This window comes from Podarcis vaucheri, assembly GCF_965113315.1.
Source record: "Podarcis vaucheri genome assembly, chromosome: 3".
Classification (NCBI taxonomy): domain Eukaryota; kingdom Metazoa; phylum Chordata; class Lepidosauria; order Squamata; family Lacertidae; genus Podarcis; species Podarcis vaucheri.
Window position 1 is genome coordinate 119,700,626 of NC_138761.1, and position 15,759 is coordinate 119,716,384.

A 15,759-nucleotide genomic window follows, 5' to 3' on the forward strand; every position below is an offset into this window, starting at 1 on the left:
CTCCCTTTTCAGGGTTCTGGTTTTCTGTCCCCTCTGAAAACTCAGAGAGCATGCCATACCCACCCAGCACACTTGGTCCTGACCGAGCTGTTTTTCAGAGTTCCCCCGCTTTAGGGATTTTCCCTTCTAAAGACATTCTGCAAACCTTGAAGATCCTTTCGACCCACTAATAACTCCCTCTTGTTTGTTAGTGGTGGCATTTAGGCTGGAAAAACAAGGGCACTCCCTCGCACTGAGAGCCGGAAATAGAGGGAAGGTTACATGACTCAGTTCTGTGACTCAAAGAAGCATGAATGAAAGGTTTTGCCCCACACGGTACTTCCTGCATGAAATCAGAACTACTATTTGTTCATCCTGGAGCTTGCCAAACAAACCTTGATGAAATCAAAGCTCAGCATTTGTTTCGGTGCCAACGCTGAATAATGATTTGCTACAATAAACACGGCAGCGTTATATATTCATCTGTCCTTCCGGTCTGCTTTCATTTATGAGGAAAGCATAGCCCTGAGATAGTACCAGAAATCTGGTCCAGAATATATTTTGCTGCCCCTCAAGGCACACATATAGCCTCCAATACAGGGGTCTAGGCCATGGATAGAGCCTGTGGCACTCAATCTATATTTGCAGAAGCTGCATGCACAATGTAACCAGACCCAGCCCAGTCCTCTTCTCTTACACAAAACAGGGAAGGAGGGTACTGATGGCAGAGGTGGACCTACATTTTGGGGGCCCTGAAGTTTGCATTGTCATGGGAGCCCCTTTGCAACCAGCAACGAAGTCTCGTTAACCACTGTTACCTTCTTCAGAGGGGTTGATCCATGACAGATCATGGGAAGTTTGTAATGGTTGACATTTTTTTTTTTGTTTCTATATTTTCCTGGAAACTGCCCAGAGTGGCTGGGGAAACCCAGCCAGATGGGCAGGGTATAAATAACAATATTATTATTATTATTATTATTATTATTATTATTATTATTATTATTATTATTATCATCATCATCATCATCATCTGTGCTACTGACTCTCAAACTCTGGGATTGTTGAAATACATACAACAGCAAAATTAATCAATTTGAGTCATGCGTTACCATTTGTTACTATGTTGTGTATTTCTGTGTTTCTATATCGTAAGCCACCCTATGATCCTCAGACGAAGGGCGTTTTGAAATTTAATGAATGTTAAATAACAACCTTCCATCATTCCTGACAATCAGCCATTCTGCCCGGAGCTGATGGGAATTGTAGTTCAACAACAACTGGAAGGCACTCAAAAAAACGAAGATCATGGCCACTGGGCCCATCACCTGCTGGCAAACAGAAGGGGAAGAAATGGAGGCAGTGAGAGATTTTACTTTCTTGGGCTACATGATCACTGCAGATGGTGACAGCAGTCACAAAATTAAAAGACACCTGCTTCTCGGGAGAAAAGCAATGACAAACCTAGACAGCATCTTAAAAAGCAGACACATCACCTTGCCAACAAAGGTCCGTATAGTTAAAGCTATGGTTTTCCCAGTAGTGATGTATGGAAGTGAGAGCTGGACCATTAAGAAGGCTGATCACCGAAGAATGGATGCTTTTGAATTCTGGTGCTGGAGGAGACTCTTGAGAGTCCCATGGACTGCAAGAAGATCAAACCTCTCCATTCTGAAGGAAATCAGCAGTGAGTGCTCACTGGAAGGACAGATCCTGAAGCTGAGGCTCCAATTCTTTGGCCACCTCATGAGAAGAGAAGTCTCCCTGGAAAAGACCCTGATGTTGGGAAAGATGGAAGGCACAAGGAGAAGGGGACAACAGAGGACAAGATGGTTGGATAGTGTTCTCAAAGCTACCAGCATGAGTCTGACCAAACTGCGGGAGGCAGTGGAAGACAGGAGTGCCTGGTGTGCTCTGGTCCAGGGGGTCACAAAGAGGCGGACACGACTAAACGACTAAACAGCAACATAACAACAGATTGAGGAAGGCTGCCCAAACAATGCCTTTGTGGTCATGTGCACATACCTACACGCATTTGCACTGAAGATGTGTCCACCCCATAATTGGCAGACCCACTTGGGAGATATAATTTGTAAAGACTTTAGGGAGGCAACTGAAACCAAGAAATGTTCAGGCAACCTTCCTCAAACTGGTACCCTTCAGATGTTTTAAACTACAGTTCTCATCAGAACCAGTCAGCTAAGGTTCAGAGATGATGGGGAATGTGGTCCAAAACATCTAGAATGAGGAATACTCCCTCAGGGCATCCCTAAGCAAAAACAAGAGGCAAATTAGGGAGAGATGTCAGTCATTTGGGACTGCCTCTGCTAAACTGGTGTATTTTGCATTTGTTCTGTGAATGCAATGCCATTGTTGATTTTATGCTGCTCACCGTCCTGATGTGTGTGGGCTTGTTGTTGTTGTTTTCATGTCGGAAGTATAGACATTTTTGCAAACAAATAAGGTCAGTTGGTGTGTTTTCCAAAACAGCTTTCCTCCACGGAAAACTGTACCTCAGATGCTATCTCTTTGGTAGCTAGCTCAGACACCTTGGCCATCACTATCTTCATTACAGAGAGATCAGCTGGCAATCATCCCTATTGCTCCTTTCAGCCCTTAATCTCTTCTGCAATGGAGCTAAGAAAAGCACACATTGCTTGTGTCGGTTTGCAGGTGTAATGGGAATTGGGGGTTGCTCATGCGTAAGTTGCCGCCACTCTCGGCGAGGTTGCCTGGATAAACCTTTCCCTGGCTGGACAGTCCTGATTCCGCGTCTGTCTCAGTCACTGGCAGAATCCGTCAGTGGGCGTTTCCTGAACTTCTTCCAACATAAAAGTTCCTTGATGGATAGTCTCCGCCTAGCCTCCCTGCGCGGAAATCTTCTGCGCAGGGTGGGTGTGGGCAGTGGAGGACCAATGCTCTCCCCGCTGGTCTCGGGCGAAGAGTCCTGGAGCTATCCCTCCGAAACCCGCCCCTGCCCGCCTTTCTCCCTGGTGTAACGCTGATTTCCTTCCCCGGTCACTGAGTCCCCTCTTTTCCTGCTGGGACCTTCTCCGGCATCGCTCGGGAGCCCTTCCTCCACTCCTGACTGCGATGGCAGTTCCCTGACAGCAGGTTTGCAGGCTGAGTTTCCGAAGGAGGCAAAGCCTGTATAAGCTGCTGCTTCTACAGTGGGCCACCAGCATGAAGTCCTGAGCCAGGGGTATAATTGCTATCCCCACAGAAATCAAAATAGTAATGGCTCGATTCGGTGATGCTTTTTTAAAAAGGTGTGTCTTTAGACAGCTAGAAGTGAGTTGGATTTTTCAAGCATTTGCTCAGGGAGTCAGATAGGGAGCTGGTGGGAATTCTCCAAGAGCCTCGCCAGAAGTCCAGGCAATATTGACTTGCAATGTGGAGCATGTGTCTTTACCTCCACAATAGCTCAGTCAAGACACTAGAGTTAATCCACAAGTAACTGGTAGCCTGATAGTCAGGAGAGGCTCTGGGACTCGGATGAGGAAAGCTCATCTTTCATCAGCCATTTCAGTGAGATGATGGTCCCATCAGCCTTCCTTCTGGGGCTCCCATCAATCCTATTTTATAAACAGCACTTGTTCTATAGCCATTTGTGGTGCAAAGCTTCACGCAAACCTCAAGCCCAGGGACCAAATGTGGCCCTCCAGGGCTCTCTAGTTAGCCCTTGGAATTTGCCCCAGGCCACACCCCTCACTGATACTTCACACCTCCTGTTTCTGCCTGGAATTTGTCCTTGAACTCTGATCATGCTTCTTGGCTTACTGGATAGAGAATAAAGAGAGATGTGTATGTGTGTTTATTGCTTCACGCTTTATTGCCTCTGGCCTTGTCCACTACTGGGACGCGGGTGGCGCTGTGGTCTAAACCACTGAGCCTAGGGCTTGCCGATCAGAAGGTCAGCAGTTTGAATCCCTGCAACGGGGTGAGCTCCTGTTGCTCGGTCCCTGCTCCTGCCAACCTAGCAGTTCGAAAGCACAAAGTGCAAGTAGATAAATAGGGACTGCTCCAGCCAATAAAGCGAGATGAGCACCGCAACCCCAGAGTCGTTCGCAACTGGACTTAACTGTCAGGGGTATGTGGCGTTAACATATGAGAGTGTTGGAGGTGAAATAGTTAAACAGGTTACCCAATCAGAACCCGGGGGTGGAGCCAGAGGGACTATAAAACCAGCTCTGGGAGGAGCAAAGGGAGGAGTTCGTTGGGAGTTGGGTGGTTGGTTGGAGTGGGAGTGAATTGGGATAGAGTCTGTGGGTAGGTTGAGTAAGTGTAGTGAAATAAGCTGAGTCAGGAACAGTTAGGGGCTAGGAAGACAAGTAAATATCTGAGAGGTGGTTTAGTGAGTGAGAGCAGGTAGCAGAAGTAATAGGTTTGGTTGGACACCCCATGATTATAACTGACCGATACCGTTTATGAAACCACACGCTTGTTAAACCGCAATAAGTAAACAGAAGTTTATGTTCTAATTTAACCCTGACTGGACTCAGTATTGTACCAAGTAGGGCCTGGGTGGTGGCAGCGAGAAATAAAGTGGTGGCACATGGATCAACAGACGGTGAAACGTCCGGGGACCCTGTGTGATCGCCACAGGGTCCTTTACCTTTTCCTTTGTCCACTACTAGCAACTGGGTGCCTGCAGCCTGAAAAATGGTTCCCCCACCTGTTCTCTGGAACAGCAGTGGGGAACCTCCACTCCACAGGCCTAATTAGGTCTAGCACGAATCCTAATTTGGCCCACAAGTCTGGTTTCTCCAAACCATACCCACCTGCCCCAAACCTGGCATGTTATGTGACATCAATTGTATGTAGCTTCGCTTAGATCAGAGTTTCCCAAACTTGGGTCTCCAGCTGTTTTCAGATTACATCTTGCAACATCGCTGACCACTGGTCCTGGTAGCTAGGGATGATGGGAGTTGTAGTCCAAAAACAGCTGTAGACCTAAGTTTGGGAAACACTGGCTTAGATTGTTAAGGTTTCCAGCAGCCCCATCAGGAAGGCACCAGATAATAGTGAAGTGTGAGTGTCTTTTCTGGTACACTATCCCTTTAAAAGTTCCAACGTCTCTCTTTTTTTTCCTTCAAAAAAATTTATTCATTTTATAACACAAATAAAAAACACAAACAGAAAAAACAAACAATACAAATAAATTCTTGTCCTATCCTTATATTTCTAAACATTGTTAAGTGGTCTTCCCCAAGTCCCCCCATCTGATTTTCATTTTACTTCATCTTTAGCAGTTTACATATATCATAATTTCTAACCATCTTTTTTTTATCACACTTAAAATAACTTCACATTTTATCACTTACAAATAATACTATTTTAAAATACCCTATCTTCTACTTCTAACCCTACCACCTATATCCACTTCCAAAGCTATTCTAAGATTTAAATATTAACATATTTTTTCAAATATTCCTTAAACTTCCGCTGTCTCTTCTCTCTGGTCTCTGAGTCTCCCGGTCAGTTTGGCAAGTTCCATATAGTCCATCATTTTCATCTGCCATTCTTTGATAGTTGGTAAATCTTGTTTCTTCCAATTCTTCGCTAACAATATTCTCGCAACTGTTGTGGCATACAGTTCGGGATTTCACCACCCTAAAAGTTCCAACTTCTCATTGAGGAGGTGGAGTCTGAGGCAGGGAAGAAGACCAGTCTGAATATAAGGGCTCTGTCTGGCTCATTGATCTGCTGTGGGGCGCTGTCCGTGGTCCTGCAGATCCATCCCCATCTCTTTTCATGATAACTGTCTCTAGGAGACAGATTCTAGGAGATAGAATCACAAAACAGAGAAACCAGTAGGAGAACACTTCAATCTCCCAGGACATTCTATACAAGATCTCAAAGTAGCTGTTTTACTACAAAGGAATTTCAGAAATAGACTGTAAAGAGAAGCTGCTGAATTGCAACTCATTACTAAACTTAAAACCATGGAGAGACCTGGTCTGAACAAAGACATTGGATTCTTATCTCATTATACACGACTAAGCCATTTTTCACCTTCTCACCCCTTGCCTTTTCCTGTAAGACCTATTACAGTCGTTAAGAGTCGTCAACAGGCTCATCTCAGCTATCTGCCAATCTCCCATTCCCACCACCCCTCCCCACCTTCTCACTATATAGAAGGGTCTGGCAACTTCTGTTTCAGTGTATCTGAAGAAGTGTGCATGCACACGAAAGCTCATACCAAGAACTAACTTAGTTGGTCTTTAAGGTGCTACTGGAAGGAATTTTTTATTTTGACTATGGCAGACCAACATGGCTACCTATCTGTAACTGTCTCTAGGAGAACATCTTTCCCATGAAGTAAACTACTTACAAGCTGTCCTTGACTTCCACCTCCTCAGTTGTCTGAGATCAGCTTCCCAACACACACACACACACACCACTTTCCAAGCTGCTGGGACTGGATGGTTGGGACCAGTGCTGATCTCATTTCCAAAAGCAACCCAAGAGCAACACAAGAGAAGCAAAGCAAGCAGAGGGGCATCAGGAAGGACTTTTACCGTTCCATCACTCAGATGTGCTGTAACTTCTGCAACTGACAGGCACATATGGCCACAGATTCTGCAACATGATTGATTGGCAATCTCCTGAAAGGAGGGAGCAACCAAGTATGCGTGGAACTTAAACGCAGCGATGTACACAACTGCTCCAAATGAATAGCCACACCAGAAGGATGATTAATATCCTGCTTAAAAAGCTTTTCGCCCATTACGGTTTTCCTACATGGAGATTTCCTGTGCTTACCAAAATGTGCAGAGTAGGATATGAGTTTACCTTGTAGCAGCTGCTCAGTCTGGGTTCTTGGGCCATGAAATAGACTCACGCCGTTCATTGTGCTTTGCTATAAAATACATTTTTCCAACATGAATATTACCTCGTTTTAGGTGGGAAGTGTAATGTCTGAGGTACTTTGGCAGCTCTAAGGTACTTTGGTTTAAGACAGCTCCCAGTACAAATCCGAGCAGCTGCAGACCTCCTTGTACGTTGCCAAGTGGTGACACCTAGAGATGCTACCTGTCCATTTAACAGTTCAAAGATACTTGGAAGAAGGTGTAGTCCAACCTACTGTGAAGCAAAACCAGAATCCTCAGACATGAGCTGAGGTAGAGTAATGGGGTCAGTGGAGTGGCAGAAGAATCACGGCCTTTGGTGTGCTCTGTGCTGAGGTGAGGCAGAACTCAGGCTAGAGAGCCAGTGTGGTGTAGTGGTTAAGAGCGGTAGTCACATAATCTGGGTGGGAAACCGGGTTCGTGTCTCCGCTCCTCCACATGCAGCTGCTGGGTGACCTTGGGCCAGTCACACTTCTCTGAAGTCTCTCAGCCCCACTCACCTCACAGAGTGTTTGTTGTGGGGGAGGAAGGGAAAGGAGAATGTGAGCCGCTTTGAGACTCCTGAAGGGGAGTGAAAGGCGGGATATCAAATCCAAACTCTTCTTCTTCTTCTAGATACCAAGTAGAGTAAGGTAAGGCATGGCTACACAGAGAAAGGGGTCAGGATGTGCTCTGTATACACAACTTCTATGATGCTTCAGCAATGAACAAACTGAGCCTTAGCCCTATACAGTAGAGCATCTGCTTCCTAATTCTGAACCCTGCCTGTACTGGAAGGTGCTGGTTTGCTTTAAGGTGCCCAGTTCATTAGGACAGGTGGGGCACTGTCCTGCCAAGCTCAGCTAACCCTCACCAAATTTTCTTACCTACAACCAGTCCAGGGAGTTGTCCTGGCTGTCAGCTTCCTCTTACTTCCTCTAGGCCAGCCTTTCTCAGCCTTGGGTCCCCAAATGTTGTCGGACTGCAGTCACCCCAACATCTCCAGATAGCAGGACTAGCAGTCAGAGATGATGGGAGTCATAGTCCAAGGACACCTGGGGACCTGAGGTTGAGAAAGACTGGTCCAGCTGTTCCCCTTGCAGAACTCAGCAAAGAGGACGGGGACAAAGCTAGACTTTGCTTTGCCTGTCATTGGCTATGGTTGCACCCGCCATTGTCTCTGGCTCCACCTATTATTGGCCTTCTAGTTTACACCCTACCAATCCCAGTGGACTCTAGACACCACTGAGCCCAGCCCTCTCAATTAGTCTCTTACTACATTGGAGCAGGATACTTTCTGATGGCACTGAGTCATCCAAGGAGTCCTTCAATTCTGAAGATGCCACATTCTCCAGCTGTGGAGACATTGGCCCTGCAGGCCCAATAGGTTTCAGTGCTTCTGGTGTGGGCCCTGACAGATCTAGCCCTTCTGCTTTGAAGACTTCCACTTCATCACCTGCTCCTGGTCCCTGACAGTTTCGTCTTCTTCTTCTTCTGCCTCAGAGTTTTCAAGAGAGGGGAACCTGGGCCCTCTAGATGTCAATGGAATACAGTTCCCATTATCCTTGACCATTGGCCATGCTGTGCAAAGCAGCTGGAAGCTGTGGTCCCACAATATCTCAAAGACCACAGATTCTCCACCCATGTTTTAAAGAAGGCCTGGGAATCCCACGCTCTTGAAACAACTTTTTAACTCCTTTTAGCAACCATTGTCGAAAGGCACTTAAGTCTGGCTGATTTCCCTTTTCTTCATTAACTTTCTTATTGAGTTGTCTTCTGAAATTCAAGGCAGTCAGATCTGCTAATGGCATATTAAAAATTCCCCGTGCAAACGCGATAAACTAGATCCTCATTGTTATTCTGCAGAGCGATTATCTTTACTTGATGGTGTCTCAAATTTGCCCAAATTCAGACTGAAACTTTCCCCCTTTCAATTTGAGGCTAATTCGTTTCCTAACTCCTTGTTATGGTGCAAAATATCAAAAATGCTCTCAGCCTTGACTTGCTCTAATTTATATAGTTAAGAATCATTTACTGGCAATTAAAATTAGCCTTAAGGGCTTCTGCAAACAAGCTGGATTAGCTAACAGTGAAACATTTGCTTTTTGTAAACAGCAACTTCAGGACATTAAACCAGCCGGCAGGAGAACGGAACAATTTGCCTGGAACAAAGAATCATTAAAAAAAACAAAAAAACCCAGAAACACATGTGGGGGGCCCCAGACTGAGTCAAGCTCTCAAAACTGCCATTTTGCGAGGAAATCACACATTACCACAGCGAATGCCTCCCCCGAGAGCATGACTCGTGAGCATAATTTTGCACATAGGCAGAATCCTCAAAGGACTGGGAACTTGCCTTTGCAAAAGATGCATCAGATTATACGTCTGTGAGGAGGTGCTTAGTAGCTTCAAGCTGGCAGCACATCGGTCCAATTCAGCTGCAGCAGAGGGTATTAACTTGTCACAACCGGTAGCCCCTAATGAGGATATACATTCCCATTGGCATTAAAATATGTATCCAGCCAGTTCCACGTGGCCCAGATGAGCGGTCTGATGCAGACAGGAACATGCCTCTGGGCCTGCTTTCATGTCACCTGTGCACAGAGCTTCTCGAGAGCAATACGGGATTTGTCAGACACACTCCCACACCCTTTTAGAAAAGCCTCGTGTGGTTTCTCCTAGGGGAGGGGTTATAGGGAGGCACAGGGCCTCTCCCACCCAGTCAGGCTTCTTAAACCGACCTCCCCCTGCCCTATTTAGTTCCTTCTTCACCTTGCATGCCCACTCTCTAATGCCTGAGAGGGTTGCAGGATCATGCCCTGCTGACTGCACCCCCAGCAACAGGGCATTTGACATGAGTGAGAAAGAGGCTGTGTGCACATACAGCTGCACACCTGTAGGGTCTCCTCCACCTTTGGAGGAGGTAAAAAGATAAGGTAAAGGACCCTTGGATGGTTAAGTCCAGTCAAAGGCAACTATAGGGTGGCAAAACTCATCTTGCTTTCAGGCCGAGGGAGCCGGTGTTTGTCCACAGACAGCTTTCCGGGTCATGTTGCCAGCATGACTAAACCACTTCTGATGCAATGGAACATTGTGACAGAGTGCATGGAAATGGTGTTTACCTTCCCGCCACAGTGGTACCTATTTATCTACTTGCACTGGTGTGCTTTCGAACTGCTAGGTTGGCAGGAGCTGGGGCAGAGCAACAGGAGCTCACACCATCATCGCAGGGATTCGAACCGCCGACCTTCTGATCAGCAAGCCCAAGAGGCTCAGTGGTTTAGACCACAGCACTACCCACATCCCTTTTGGAGGAACCTTGATTGGACAAGGCCTACAACTGGGGTTCAGGGGCCAATTTCTCCTCACTAACCCTGAAGGCATAGCTGCTAGGGACGAGGCCACCAGGCATGTTAGTTTGCAAGGCGCATGACTATCGGGCTCATTCTCATGTTGTCCTCTCACATATCCATTAAATGTGTGAGGGGGGTTCTTTGAAGGAAAAAACCCTCCCCATCTTGTATCACTGCGGAATGCAAGCTGCCCAGAATCCAATTACATGTGAACAGAGAGATAAATGAGAGTTGGTTAGTCAAATATCTCCTGCCTGTGCATGGATCAGAAACTGTGACTGGAGCCTTTTGCAATCTGCAAGAAATGATGACTTCTGCGTGGGTGGGGGTCACTTAGCAATTGCATCAAATTGTATTGAATCACCATATGAATTATGAGGGATGCAGAACCTTACAAAGCTTTACAGGGCCTGCCAATCTCGACTCCCCGTCCACCCGACCTCCTAATCTATGGTTACCAGGTGTCCCCGTTTCCCGGGGACAGTCCCCGGATTTACAAATCTGTCCCTGGACAAAATCCGTCCCCAGAATGTCCCCAGATTTCATTTAATGTCCCCGGATTTATATTTTAAGTGTTGTAGATTTATTAGTAGGGAATGAATGTTGTGTGGTTGGTTCAATGGTACAAAACACATCATATGGGGAGTTCTGGTGAGGCAAAATGGCGGGCGCCACGGCAGCGGGCAGCTCCTGAAGCCATCCAGAGCCAACTGCACTACCAGGATGGCTCTGGGCTGCTGAGACTGCCACCGCCACCGCCGAGGGGGAACCGGGGACACCCAGAACGTCAACTGGGGGAACCGCTGACCCTCGCCCCGTAACCCAAATCGAGCCGGGAGTGAGAGTGCGTGGCCACTTGGCCGACTGCCCAATGGTGCTCCGGGGCCAGGAAAACCCAGGAGCCAATGGAGGGAGAAGGAGGGGAGGAGAAGGAGAAGAAAGAGAGAGAAAGGGGAAGGAGAAAAAAGAGGGGAGTCCAACCTTGCCGCGCCACTGCCGCCGCTGAGGAAGAGAGGTAGGAGAGCACCGGGAAGGCAAGGACACGTGGCCAAGCCCAGGCCTGACCTGAGCCTACTCCATGGTGGCTAGTGATCCAAGAGAGCAGGCCAGAGCCCAAAAGAAGGCTGCGTGACAGAGGAGACCACAGAATAGAAGCTATTCTTTATTTTTTTAAAAAAACAAAACAAAACTTTTTTAAATAGCTTTTTTTTCTCTTTTCAAAAAAAAAAAAAAGAAAAGTGTCCCCGGATTCTTTGAAAAAAAAATCTGGTAACCTCATCCTAATCTAAAGAAATAAATAAATTATGCAACCGGCCCAAACTTCAACCCTACTTGAGTTCATTCCAGACATCTAAGCTGGAGCTTTCAGGCGGTGAACGTCGCAAACCAAAAGTTGAAATGAATTTGCAAGGGCAGGATCTCTCTCTCTTTCTCTCTTTCGTGCTGGGGCTTATTGAAATAATAATTCAGATCTATGAAGCAAGGTCTATTAATTTTTATAAAAGTATTAAATAATTTACCAGATAGCTCCTTTCATCTATAAGGAATGCAGGGAAAACAGAGGAGGAGGGGATGGACCTGAAACACTCACCCCTGTCTGTGAAAGGCAGCAAAGTCATCTCTGTTCTGCAGCAGTTCCTTTGCAATTCCATTTAGGCTTCAGACATCCTAGATGCGCTTACCTGGAATTAATTTCCATTGAACTCAATGTGGCTTCTTTCTGAGTCAATATGTACAGGGTTCCACTGTCAGTAATTCGGGGAAGGAAGAGAGTTGCTGTGCAAAATAGAAAGCTTCAGCTGTAGGAAAAGCAAACATTTTCTTCCCTCTGTTATTTTATCACAGCGTACTCACAGCATCACTCCCTGGCAATCTAAGCAGGGACGTGTTACCCATAGGACTGAGGGCAGCTTACAATAGGCCTTAGGCGGAAAGGCTGAAGGAACTGGGTATGTTTAGCCTGGGAAAAAAGAGGAGACTGAGAACAGATAGGATAGCCATCTTCAAATAAATAAAGGGCTGTCACGTGGAATGTGGAGCATGTGGGAATGTTCTGGGGTGCAGGAGAGGATATATTGACTAATTATATCCTTATCCAACTTGTGCTAACAAGTTCCCAAAATATCAGCAGAGTTTATAGACATTCCCCTTTAAGTTCGCAACGGTAACATGTGCACAGGTTCGCTAGAACCTCTATAATAATTACTCTGGTAATTTCCCCTTTGTTCCCTCTTAAAATACAAGACACGACACAGTCTTTATAAAAGTATAAAAGAGTTTACTCACGTTCTGTTCACAATATGATCCCAGAAGGCAGACAGCTTTAAAAGGGTTACATACATTCAGAATCTATCTTGTAGCAAGATAGTCCGTATCTCCTCTCTTGGCTGGGAGCCAAGAGAGCATCTTTAGATCTTTAGATCTTTCCTCATCGAAGGAAAATGGCAGAGAGAGAGAGAGAGATGGCTGCCTGCCCTGTGCTTTTATCATTTACCTGCACAGGTGAGGCCACACCCACCTCTGGTCACATGCGGAGGAAGTCCGTCCCCAGGAAGTTTACCTGTTTGCTGGACAGACATCCCTCCCCATGTTCTAACATGTACACTCTAGGAATGTTGTCATTGACTGCTCCTGTGTTTACATCCCACAGAGCAAGCTTGTTTTCTGCTGCTCTTGAGGGTAAGACTCGAGGCAATGACTTCAAGTTAAAAGGTAAAGGTAAAGGGACCCCTGACCATTAGGTCCAGTCGTGGCCGACTCTGGGGTTGCGGCGCTCATCTTGCTTTATTGGCCAAGGGAGCCGGCGTACAGCTTCCGGGTCATGTGGCCAGCAGGACTAAGCCGCTTCTGGTGAACCAGAGCTGTGCACGGAAACGCCGTTTACCTTCCCTGCTGGAGTGGTACCTATTTATCTACTTGCACTTTGACATGCTTTCGAACTGCTAGGTTGGCAGGAGCTGGGACTGAGCAACGGGAGCTCACCCCGTTGCAGGGATTCAAACCGCCGACCTTCTGATCGGCAAGTTCTAGGCTCTGTTGTTTAACCCACAGTGCCACCCACATCCCGAATTCAAGTTACAAGGAAGGAAATTCTGACTAAACATCAGGAAGATCTTTTGGATAGTTAAGAGCTTTTGGACTGTGGAATGGTCTCCCTTGGGATATTATCTGTCGCAGAGGCTTTAGCTGAGATTCCTGCATTGCAGGGGGTTGGACTAGATGACCCTTGGGGTCCCTTCCAACTCTATAACTCTATGATTCTATGAATTTGTCTTCACAGGAGTGCCACTATGATTCTATGAAATCATACAAGGGCTCAGAAAGGTCAAAACCTATGCCCTAAAACCTGGGACAAACCATTTGTGTGAGCCAAAGTACACAGTACAGGGACTCAGGTACAGTGGTGCCTCGCAAGACGAAAAGAATCCATTCTGTGATTCTCTTCGTCTAGCGGTTTTTTCGTCTTGCGAAGCAAGCCCATTGACGGATTAGCAGATTAGCGCTATTAGCGGCTTATCGGCTTATAGGATCAGCTGATAAGCGGCTTAGCGGCTTAGAAAAAGGGGGGGAAGGGGAAAAAACCTGCAGGAACTCGCAAGACATTTCCGTCTTGCGAAGCAAGCCCATAGGAGATTTGTTTTGCGAAGCACCTCCAAAACGCAAAACTCTTTCGTCTAGCGAGTTTTCCGTCTTGCGAGGCATTCGTCTTGCGGGGCACCACTGCAGTGTCTCCAGATTTTGAGGCTTGTGAAAGATCTCCTCAATTGGTCTCTCGCCTTTAGCAGGCCCCCTTGTTGCCACTGTCACCATTGCCTACTTGCTTGCTCCCTTGTGTTTGGGATAGACATTATTAAAGTGGAAAGGGTCACTTTGGTGTTGTCAGACTCTGAAGCATACTCTGTTTCAGAAGGCAGGGCAATGCAGGGTGCCAAAGAAGAAGAAGAGGAGGAGGAGGAGGAGGAGGAGGAGGAGTTTGGATTTGATATCCCACTTTATCACTACCTGAAGGAGTCTCAAAGCGGCTAACATTCTCCTTTCCCTTCCTCCCCCACAACAAACACTCTGTGAGGTGAGTGAGCTGAGAGACTTCAGAGAAGTGTGACTGGCCCAAGGTCACCCAGCAGCTGCATGTGGAGGAACGGGGAAGCGGACCCAGTTCACCAGATTACGAGTCTACCGCTCTTAACCACTGCACCACGCTGGCTCTGAATACAGTAAACCTAGAGCAACCTCGGCTTGACACGGGGCTGAAAAGATGCTGCGGATGCACAGGGGAAAGGCTGGTGGGCTTTGCTGTTAAAAGTTCCTACACGTTTTGTTTCCAGCTCAGGTGGAGATCAAAAGCTTGAACTCTTGACTCTGCTGGAATCTGCGGCATGTTGCATCCATTTCAGGCAGCCGTAAATACCCTTTCTCAAAAACAGCTGGGATGTGATGAGGTTTTCCAAAGATGCTACCGATCACCACCCCACCCACCTCCCGCTAAAAAATGCCACAAGTCTGTATTCCGTTTTCTACTTCAATTGTTTGAATTCAGAATAAGAGCAAAGTCACTCAGGCCAGTTCCAACATTACAGCTTTATTTCTAGGTTCAGAGCCTATGTCCATGAGACAACATGAGGTAACTGCTTCAGGTGGCAGGATCCACAAGGGCAACAGATTCCAATGAAGGTATTTATTGTTACGGAAAAGCAGCAATGCGGGAGCGAGCTGCAGGTGGCTGGAATGCAAAACAGGATGTTGATGTTTGGGGCTGTACCATGGGAACAAAGGGGCAGTCTATTCACTGTACTGAGCACTGGATGTTAGCTCAGAGTGTCATCTGACCTGTACTGGAAGTACAGGGGTGGAGTTTATCTCTCTACTGTTGGAGACTGGAGAGTGCAGACGTGTTTCTCTGTACTGCTGTAATGACAGAAATAAAGACATGTAAATAGATTTCTGTCTCTCTCTTTCCCCTCCCTGGGGAAGCAGGGAGGAGGGAGGAGTGGTGTGTCCCTCTCACACTGAGTGGGATCGCCGATCGTGACCTTGCCTGTATCCTGCCGGGAGACGCAGACGGGGAGGTCAACAAGGATCTCAAGCCGAGTGCCGGGAAAGTGGCCAGTTACCTCTGATAAAGGCTAGAGAATCCAACATTTATTCCCCCTCCCCATTCCTGATTAAGATATTCACTCACCCCTTCTTCCCAAGCAGGGAGATGGGGGCCATTTTATGATTTGCCTCAGGTGCCTAAATGTCTTGGGCTGGTCTTCTTGGGTCTCCTCTTCTTTCTGGTCGCGGATTCTTCCAGTCAGGTCGGCCAGCTCCAAAAAGTCCAACATCTTCACCTGCCATTCTTCTATTGTTGGTATTTCTTGCGATTTCCAATTTTTGGCTAATATGACCAAATCTTTAGGAAGGGTTGCTAAACATGTCTGCAACCAAGAACTGTAACGCCGCAAAATCCCTAGTTCTGTTATCTCCATGTCTAGAATATTCGAATATTCTTCTTTCCTTCCCATATTTATTTTCCCTTCCACTGCATGCCTCTCTTGTCTTTCATTTTCACGCAGCTATACTGGTGCTTACCTCCTTGTTGGCTTCTGAAAAGTGTGTTC